We start from the raw sequence: 10,565 nt of genomic DNA, 5'->3' as shown, positions 1-10,565 counted from the left end.
GCGCGGCTACACGGGGCACGAACTAGGTAGTTCGGACTAGGCTTCCTAGTTTGAACTACCGTTACTCCTCGTGGAATGAGGAGTAACGGTAGTTCGAACTAGGAAGCCTAGTCCGAACTACCTAGTTCGTGCCGCATGTAGCCGCGCGGCACGGGGTTCGAACCAGCCGGGATTTAAAAATGGCGGCGCCCGGCTTATGCAAATGAAGCCCGGGAAATTCAAATCCCAGGCTTCATTTGCAAGTGCGGTATGCCTACATTACCCCGCTAGTTTAGAACTAGCGGGGTAGTGTAGACATACCCTAAGTGAAGACAGTACAAGCATGGGAGAGAACACTTTCTTCTGAATCATGTCTTTGAGAACATACTGCCAGTGTAGAACAAGAAGGAACTCAGAGCTTGATTCTCAACTCATATCTGAGATTGCATCATTTTTCACTGGTGTGACTCCATCAGATAATTCAGTTATTCCTGATTTACATGGGAGTAAGTGAAAATCTAATTGGGCTCATAGCTGAATACATTCAACGTCTTTTTTTGTTTATTTGGGGTAGCTCTAGAGTATGTTGATCAGCCTGAACCGAAAGCAGAGGGGAAATCTTAGGCAAGCCACACAATGTTGACTGTTTCCTTTAAGATCTAACAGGGGTTCTGAAAGTGCTCATTTCATAGCTGTACACAACTGAATCGTCTTTAAAAATCAATTGGCAACCAGCAATCAGAAGCATTCAGGAAAATGCCTTAAACTCATGAAATAAGTTCCATAAACAGAAGGAAAAAATCACTGGTGTGCTGTTGATTGAAAATCTGATCAAATTTAGCTCAATTATTGTTCTGCAACCAGATGGGTGGAGGAGGCGGACTAAAAAGTGAAAGGCAAGAAAGAATAGTTTGAGTCATCTCAAACTGTTGGCTCTGCAGGTGAGGAACGACAATGGTGTCACCATCTTGCTGCTGCCAGCAGGTGTGTCTCTGAGAATGTCAATATAAAGCATTGTTCCTAGGGAAAAAATTCAACTTGTCTCGCATTTCTGAGACAAAGGGAGAAAAATCTTTACTTCTGTAGCACACAGCAGTTACAGCTAAGTGTATGTATGAAAGAAAGGCTGAGAATTTATCTTTTGGGGGAAAATTTTTCATCTTGAAGTGACTTTGCAACCCTTTTAAGACAGTAATGACAAGTGAGCAATGAAGTCAAGTCTGAAATAATAAAAAATGGATAAATTATAAACTCTAATATAAGGGCAATGCTGTCACATATGTCTTTCAATATATGAGATGTTAATATATATTTTATATTATCTTAATAAAATGACTTGATGTGTTCATTAGAGCACCCTAATAGTTTCATGTGTGTTGGTTAAGAAATACAGTATATAATGCTTCAATTGAATGATGGCTTCTGAACAAATGTACAGCAAACAAAGAAGGTAATTTCAAATAAACACTCTCTGACCTCAGTACCTTGGCATAAAAGAAAAAGCAGGAACCTCAGAATAAAACTAGCCTGTTTTCTCAACCCTGATTGAATAGAAAAGGATAAGTGAATCAATACTGTGTCCCAGAATGAAGAAGAATCCAACATCTCAAGGATAGGTTACAGTCTGGAGACTTTTACTTGATTAAATTCTCTATGCCAATATCCTGATTATTGCATAAACTATTAATATCTCCACTGCTGACCTTGCTATTCTTGTTTTCTGGAAGGAGATAATTATTACAAAAACTGTCAGCTAATACAGAGACCTTCGGCACTGAAAAATATGTCATCTGATATCAAACAACACTCTCTGGAGTGTTAGTACTCTGTTCACAGAGCAGTGAAACAGCCTTGACGCATGTAGGATTAGAATGTTCTTCATCTTCCCGTTAGAGTTGCCAGGTGTCCAGTTTTCAGCCAGACAGTTCGATATTTTGGCCTTCCATCCGGAAAAAAACCCAGAGAATACTGGACATGTAAAATGTCCAGTATTTTCTGTTTTCCTCGGATGGAAGGCCAGCAGTGTCTGCGAGGGCAGGGGGAGTGAGGAGCGCGGAAATTTAAATGTGCAGCAGCTAAAAAAGATGGGGCTTGCCTGCCAGGGGATGGATGTGAAAGCAGAAGCAGAGGGAGATTTGGCTTCCCTGTGGGCAGGGCTGGGTCCCCGGCTCTGCCCCCCGCCCTCCCCACAGCCCTGCACCGAGTTACGAAGGGAAAAGAAAAGGGAGGGGGGAGGAAACTCTCCTGAAATGAAAGCGAAACTGGCTCTGCAAAACTGTGACCAGACCAGCCACTCAGAACTCACCAGCCATAGCTGGGGAGGCACCGTGCCACTTCCCAGTGCAAGCGGGAGGAGGGCGGGATCCAGTCGCTTGGCTGGTTCTGTAGTATGGGCCACAAACACCTGATCAAACACATGTGTCTGGAACCTGGGGGAGTGATTGTCCCACAGGGCAAAAGAGTGTCTGTCTCAGGGCCCCTCCCTTGCCCCAGGGAATCCCTCTCAAATGTGCCCCGCCCCCCCAATCTCGCCTGAGAGCCAGTGCTGCTGTCCCTGTGTTAAGAGCTGTGCACTAACCCGGCTTTTGACTGAGGAGATGGGTGTAAGAATGGCCAGACTGGGTCTAGCCCAATGTCCTGTCTGCCCACAGTGGACAAATTGGGTTGCCAGGTGTCCGGTATTCTCCCAGACAGTTCGATATTTTGGCCTTCTGACTGGTAAAAAAGAAACCAGAGAATACCTGACATGTAAAATGTTTGGTATTTTATGTTTTCCTCGGACAGAAGGCCGGCCGCATCTGCGAAGGTGGGGGGAGCGAGGAGCATGATAATTTAAAGGTGCAGCATCCTCTTTTTTTTTTTTTCTCAACCAATTTTTTCCTGCCTGTTCGGGATTTTTTGTGAAGGTATCTAGCAACCCTACTTCCCTACTTCTCTTTGCTTTTTTGGGAAAAGAAACAGACTGAATAGCTGAATTTGGTTAGGACTGAGATTTTTCCTCCATATCAACATACAGTCATTTTCTCTATATTGTATCTGCTTCTAAGGCAGTGTAATATTTGCTATTCCATCTCCAGATTATGTGTCAGCCTTACCTGTTTCTTAAGAGTAATTGGCTGATTGTTTATCCTCAATAGCATGAACACAGGACAGGGATCCAAGGTAACAGCCAATTAACCTTGTTTGAAATGACTAATGAGGTTGAGTCTCTACTCAGGCTATAGAGCACAGTTGTGAAACCTATGCAGTTGAAAACTAATTTCTGATGGGTAGGGGATTACTATAAAAATAAAGGGGGAATTTTCTATTCCATTCAGCACTCCCATCCCAATATTAAATGATAGAAAACAAACTTAGTCCACTGTGATTGGGGCTGTTGTTTGGATGTTCTTCTTTGTAAATCTTAGTGTCTACATCTGGTGGTATTAACATGGTCACTTAGGTCACGTCCACACAAGGGGTATGTCTAGACTACATACCTCTGCCGACAGAGGCATGTAAATTAGACATACCAACATAGTCAATGAAGCGGGCATTTAAATATCCCCTGCTTCATTAGAATAAAAATGACCGCCGCGTTGTACTGGCTCAGCTGTTTGTCTACATAAACTGGCAGTCAAGATGGGGATTGGTCGACAAGGAAAGACTTTGCCGACTGATCCCTTATGCCTCGTGTAACATAGGACATACCCTAGGAGATTCTTTCAAATTTACTAAATTTGACTTCTGGGCACCTGATTTCACAAATTCAAAGTTCTGTGTCTTCATTATGGGGAAGAATCGAATGTAGTTCGAGGCAGGCTCCATTAACATGGATGCTCTATCTCAGTCTTAGAGCCCCAGGAAGCACTCTGGGGAGCTGCGGGAGGCCTCCCAGAGGCCAATTAGTTGGAATTAGCAGCACCAATAACTTTATTTCAGACTTACAAGTTCTGGAATAGCATTATTCCTCATGAAAAGCAGGACTATAGAGTTTGGATTCCATGGTTCCTTATTCCAGTATAACAGGCTTGGTAATACAAAAGGAAAAACTATGTAGCACTTTAAAGACTTTCATTTTTCTTTAGCAAGATCAGACTAACACAGCTACCTCTCTACTACTATTCAACATGCAAGGCTTGGTAGTGTGGGCACATCACTTACAAATTCGACCTTGTGTGTGTGTGGAGGGGGGTATTTCGGACTAAGGTCCTAGTGTAGATCAGACCTTGGAACCTTACACTTACTCTCCTTTGTCTGCTTAGTGCTATAGTCACTCACATTTGTCACTTTCAGTAGAACAGATGCCAGATAATAGTCTTAAGTATCAAAAAACTTATATAATTGCAATCTTACTTTAAGTTGTTCTTCCTCTGTAAAAGAAATGTCTTTTCAAATGTCTCTTGGCTCTGCCCTTTTGAGATTTATGCAACCAAAAGGTATACCTGAAAAATAAAAGAAAGGAAAAGATAGAGTTCAAAGCTATTTCTTGCTGCTAACAAGAGGATTATAAGGTCTTGTGCCTTGAAGAACCATGAGTCATAATATATACAAGACAGCAAGAGCATCACAGATGCTGGTATTCATGGAAGAAGACACCATGACAAATGAATGAAATAGTCCATGAGCTAACCTGAGAAGTGGGCAGCCAGTTGAAGGAGCACAAAGGGTTGTCATTAGTAGAATATGTAAAGCTTTTGCTTGTACACTTTAAAACTGTGTATGCTTAAAACATTCCAGTTCACCTAAAAAGTAAGATCACAGAAAATAAATCATTTATATAGCCCTTCTAGATATAGACATTGTGTTGTGGCTACCATGCTTTAGAGGTCAAATTTGTCAGTCAGAATCAAACATAACACTACTGAGTTCTGTGGAGTCATACTTAGTTAGGTTCGCAGTGACTTTGGGTCTGAACCTCTAAATGTCTTTTAGAGCAGGCATTACCAAGTTAGAAGTACATTTTGTTTTCCTTTGGGTATGTCTACACTGCACGCTTATTTTGAAATATGCTATTCCAAAATAGTTATTCCAAAATAGCTTATTCCAAAATAGCACATCTACACTGCAGGGAAGCCTCAAAATTAGTCCGAGGCAGATTTCCCTAATGTAGACATGCTATCTTGATTTAGGGCCCCAAGAGGCACTGGGGAGGAATAACTTAGAATGGTCCTGATGAGGAGCTATTTCAAAACTGCAGGTGTGGAGCATCTATACACCTTATTTCAAAATAGCTATTTTGGAATAAGTATTATTCCTCATAGAGTGAGGCTTACAGATTTCAGAATAAGCCATCCATTATTTCCAAATTATTTTGAAACAATGGAATGGCTGTGTAGACGCTCGCATGGTTATTTTGAAATAATGCTAGTTATCTTGAAATAATGGTGCAGTGAAGACAAACCCTTTAAGAACTATAAGATTCAAATTGTCTCTTGAAGTTCCCTCATATGTCATTGGAGTCAATCACTTCATTAATAGAAATTATTACCCATGCGATATCCTGTGATTGAACTTTGACTAAGACTGATCTAGCATGTTGCAAAAATTATCTGTGTCTCTTTTTAAGCTCTGACACAATACAGAAAGTTTGTGCTCCTGAATAGAACTGATTTTCATGGTGTTAACCAAACTAGGGATGTTAAATATCAGCTAATTGAATAGTCAAGTAACCTCATGAATTCTTATCAGTTAGTCAACTATTCTATAGTCCCCTAGGGTGGGGCCAGTAGCCAGTGCACTTCAGCCTCACTCCTGAGCAACCCCCTGCCTCTCCACTGTGCTAGGCAGAAGCTGGTCCGCAAGGGGAGCCAGTTTAAAAACCAGCTCCCCTCGTGGACCGGCTGCTTGTCGCCCTGTGCTGCTACATCTGATAAAGAGGCAGTAGTGCAGGTTGGCAGCAGCCCCTGTTTAGGGTGGATCTGAGCTCCCGAAAAAAGACATGAAGCAGTGACTATAAAGCAAAGTATTTGGATTATAATTATGTATTAAATAACTGGCATACAATAGAATTTTGGGATACTTCTATAGTATTTATAAATGTTATTGTGTATCATTAAAAAAGCTATAGAAAAACAAGACATTTTCAGCCTTGTCTATATTGTATTTACATAATCTTTTTTACCCAAGGAAGCTATATTCTTCACAGTGACATGTTAGGTTTAACTTGGTAAAATGTCATGCTGTTGCTAAAATCATAACAAAAAAGAAACATGTTCCTTAATATGAATTTTTATCATGCCAATTTATACTTTAATCACTTTGTACCTCAAAATCAGTTCCTTGGTGCTGATTTTTAAGGTGTTGATCATGATTGGCCCTTTTCTTGTATCACGGGCTTCAGTTAACAATGGCCCTCACAAACTTTCTTTCTATTGACAGACTCGAGCTCATTAGATGCTGGAGTGATGGGCACTGTAGCAAACATAAAGGTAGATAGATAGCACAATAAAGAGAAGTTCTTCTCTGAAAAGCAACGATGAAAGAGTCACTTTCTCATTCAAAAGATCTGCTCCCTGTGGTTATTAAGACTGATATTTGTTCTTTACTAACAGAAATAATTTCACACTGCTGAGCCAGTGCAGCTCAGGATGAGTGAGACAGATTCTCCAGTTTTCATATAATCCATAGATGTCTTAAATTAAATTCCAGCATATTTTTCTATTCACATGAAACCAAGCTTACAGATTCTGGGTAGAGAGTAAAGTTGGCAGCTAACAAAATATTGTTTTATATACCTGTTATTATTAATAGTTTGTCTCTAGAATAAACTAAATAAATGGATCCTTTTCAGTCTTTCACTGTAAGGCATGTTTTTGTACCACAAAAATGCCACTTGCATCAACAAATAGAGGAATTTGATGGAAATGGTGGAACAGAAACAGTTCCAGCAGCAATAGAGAGAATTTCCAAGGGACAATAAGTAGCTCTTCCCCCAGTCTTTGGAATCCATTGGCCATCTGTGGGAGATGGTTAGCAATTATTGGTTTGCATTCCTAGCTACCAGGATTTAGCCTGGGGACAGAGTGATGTGGAGCCTCTTTTAGATCTGTTGCACCAGCCGACCCTATTCACTTAAACCCAGAATGGGAATCCAGCCTGACAGATGTTGCTGGTCTAGCTGATTGCCTGTGAGTCAATTGGGAGAGAACATGGGAGTTTTGGGCTTCTTTGCATTGCCTTCAAATAAGAATGAGTTAAATAGGAATGAGCTTAGTACCTGAGGTCCTGGGGTACAGTTGTTTATTTGTCATAACTTGCAGCCAGTTTTTTACAGTGGTTAAGAGACGAAAATGAATAGTTCCTTGAGCTAAAAGACCTGAGATTTTGGTGGTCAGCCTTGTGGACATGTGATAGGGTGAGACCCTGTGGCCTTTGTGGGGCAAGGTCAGTCCTTGTGTCCCTTGCAGGCCAAAGCCCCATCCTGATGCACTCTGGGTCACAGGATGCTAGTATTCAATTATCTGAATCCTGAGGAGAGCCACCATGGGTTATGTGGTAAGGAGCCCTGTAACGCTTAATTATAACCAATTAAATGCCTGGTATAGGAGAATATGGGTGATATGTAGTAGTATCCTTCCCCTGAGTTAAAGTTTAATAAACATTATGGCCAACTGCTTAATTATATGCATGTATCTGTCTTGGTTTTGCCACTGGGCCCACATACTTGTAGTTCTTTTCTGAATCCCTTCCAATATTTCAGGCTTGTTTCTGAAAAATTTCATTAGAGTGAAATTCTGACCCTACTAAAGTCAATGGGAGTTGATAACATACATTCCTTTGGTTTCCACCAGGACTCAAGCCCTTTCAGAATCACTGTTTTCACAAATGCAGTCCACCATCTTCTTTTTCCCTGGCTGTATAAGCTTGTGTTTGGTTGCATGTACCATATTTAAATAAAAAAAATACATACCGAGTAGAGGAGAGCACAGTGGTACAAATTACTGTAACAATATGCAAATAAAAAGACCAGTTGTTCTAGGAAAGATTTCAGCATTCTACAGCTTGCCTGTTAGCTATCAGATTGTTGTAGGGTCTATGAAAGCATATGGTATGGTGAGACAACTCTATCAACAATGAGAAATGTTCTTTCACTGCATCCTGGTCTGAAGAGGATCTCTCATTTACCGCTAAAGATCAAATTTTCTGTCTGCTCCACATTGGAAATCTTAGCTCTGATATTCACAGGTACTTAAATATGTGGATAGATCACTGCAGTAAATGAGTTCCTCCAAGGTAGGGACAGCAGAATGTCAGAGTTGAGAGATCATAAAGTAGATCTGAGAAGAGAATTTTGTCCTAATTAGAGACAAGTTCTTTTTCTACATCCTTTATTCTATTTTACAACATTCTTAAAAATTGAAGCTGTGTTCTTTCTTCTTTCAAAATGTTAAAAAGTGTGAATCTTTATAATAGAAGTGGGAATTCTGAAGCTTATATCTTTCTCCTAAAACTCTTTAAACATGCCCTTGAAGGAGTAATTTTAGAGGTGGTAAGCTTGAAAGGGCCTTTAAAACCTTTTAGTTCTGACAAAAAGCTGTGTGTGTGAAAAATCTGCTCACGGAGTAACTTGTATGAGAAAATATATTCCTTAAAATCTTACTTATTTCTGAAAACCTCCTTTCCAAATCATAGACCTTATTGTTCTGGGCTTTCAGCACCATCGCAACAGCTTGAAACTTTTCAGAGCTACAGGTAGTCTGGCATCCTAGGTACCTGAATTGTCCCAAACAAGGGGATTTGACTGACCAGGGGAGGTCAGGCCTATGAGCTCCTGGGGGGGTGGGCGGGTGCCAGCCTCCCTGCTGGACTCCTCTCTCCAGCCACTGGGCTACACTGCTCCTGTCAGCCCCGCTCTTGCTGCTGACCTAGCAGGCTCTGGCTGCCTCCAGCTTGCTGGCCCCATGGACTCTGCTGCTGCCACTGCCCCCAGTCCCGCAGTCTGTGCTTCCGCCTGCCCCACTGGCTGCTCACTTGCCAGACCGTCTCTGCTCCCAGCCACCAGCAACCTCTGCCTTTGGGGCTTTCTGGTCCAGCTGGATCATGGATATTGCTGGACCAGAGACTCCCAGACTAGAGAGGTGCAACCTGTAGATCAATTATTTTATCTTTTCTCTCTTTTGTTTTTCCTTTTCCTCTACAGTGTGGATGGTTCGGGGTGCGATCATCCCCTCCCGGAAGGGGAGGAGGGCTTGGCAAACCCCTGGGCCCTCTTTTAACGGGGTCCTATCCTGGGCCCCTGGTTATAAACCCTGTCCGTTGGGTGTGATAACCGCCTCCCTTGCCAGGCCGGGGAGGGAGATTCAGCAGACCCTGCAACGGTAGCACATCTCTGCGGGGTGTGGCCCGCACCCACAATCTGATCCTTCTCAAGACCTCTATCTGGGCCGGCCCTACTGTCCAACCATCACCTTTCTCTGTTTCACACCCATGCTGTCGCTGACCGGGATTGAATACTCCTGGTGGGTGAGGGAGGGGGACCCGGTCCCACACTCTCTCTGGGTCCCAGCGCAGGGCCCTAAGTGCCGGGGCTCACTCGTGCCCCGACGCAGTAGTTGGGGGTAATTCCTTCCGTAACCCGTCTACCCACGGATGCCAAAGGGACCTGCCCCGGGCTCCTTCCTCCCTTCCCAGGTACCTTCGTGGCGCCGCACCGGTTCTCGGAGCCTACCCAGGTTCAGGAGTCCTGGTCTGGTGTTGTTCTGGCGATGTCCCGTGGGTCTGTTCCTTCCAACGGGTCCGGTCCCTGCCAGGTCGTTCCTTCCAGGTCCGGCGGTGTGAGGTCCCGTCGCCATCGGAGTCGGGACTGGCCGACTGCTAGCTGCAGCAGCCGTCCCGGGAACCCCTAGGTTGAGGTCGGGCCATCTGCTAGCCTCGGGTCTGCCCGGGGTCTGTCCTGCGCTCGGCAGCCCTCCTCCCTCTCTGCGAGGAGGCTGCCCCCCCCCCTCGCTGGCGGCGGGCCTTTTTAAAATGGCCCGCCATACCGGACCCCGCCTGGGGCTCCTCCCCTTCCAGCGGCGCAGCGGCATTTCCGGCAGCTGCCCAGCGGCCTAGCTCCGTCCTGGCCCCGCCCGATGCCACCCCTGGCGCAGGCGCAGAGGGTGGGTCCAGCTCTGCCATCCTCCTTCGCCCGTGCCACGGCCGGGGGATGGGGCTTGGTCTGCGCCTCCACTTTCCGCGGCCTGAGCCATCACCTGTGCGGGCCGCTGGCGACTCGTCACATAAAGCTTGAGGGTTTACAGCTTCATTTGGAATTTTTTAAAAGTTAGGGCCAGTCCCAAATGAGGGAATTTGCTGGACAAGGGGAGGTCCTCTGACACCAGACCTTCAGCCCACTGCCAGCTCCTTTAGCCCAGCTGGGCTGCCTGATGGCCAGCACCAGCATGAGCTCCGCTGTCAGGTGGGCAGCACATGGCCCCAACCACACTGTTTCTACTAGGCTGCCCTGGCCTCAGCCAGGCTTCCCATCCCAGGCTGCTGCAGACATACCCCTGACCATGCTGCCTGGCAGCAAGCTGCCACAATCAGGTTGCTGCTGCCACCCAGGCTGCTGTAACCTTACCGCTGCCACCGTCACCCAGGCTAATGCGGCCCTGGCTAGACTTCCC

General features: G+C 44.5%; 1 long non-coding RNA gene across 1 annotated transcript; it reads right to left on the bottom strand.

Annotated features, from left to right (window-relative positions):
* Window positions 1-4,286: 4,286 nt before the first annotated feature.
* Window positions 4,287-9,887, bottom strand: LOC142827587 (uncharacterized). Its single transcript, XR_012902266.2, has 3 exons — window positions 9,629-9,887; window positions 4,592-4,703; window positions 4,287-4,403 (listed from the first exon to the last, which is right to left on the bottom strand). It is a non-coding gene; the product is annotated as an uncharacterized LOC142827587 (long non-coding RNA).
* Between the last annotated feature and the right edge of the window lie 678 nt (window positions 9,888-10,565).

This window comes from Pelodiscus sinensis, chromosome 3 (assembly GCF_052426305.1).
Source record: "Pelodiscus sinensis isolate ZL-2025 chromosome 3, ASM5242630v1, whole genome shotgun sequence".
NCBI lineage: Eukaryota > Metazoa > Chordata > Testudines > Trionychidae > Pelodiscus > Pelodiscus sinensis.
Note: the sequence above shows the minus strand (reverse complement) of the source record. Positions and strands in the feature narration are given on the sequence as shown.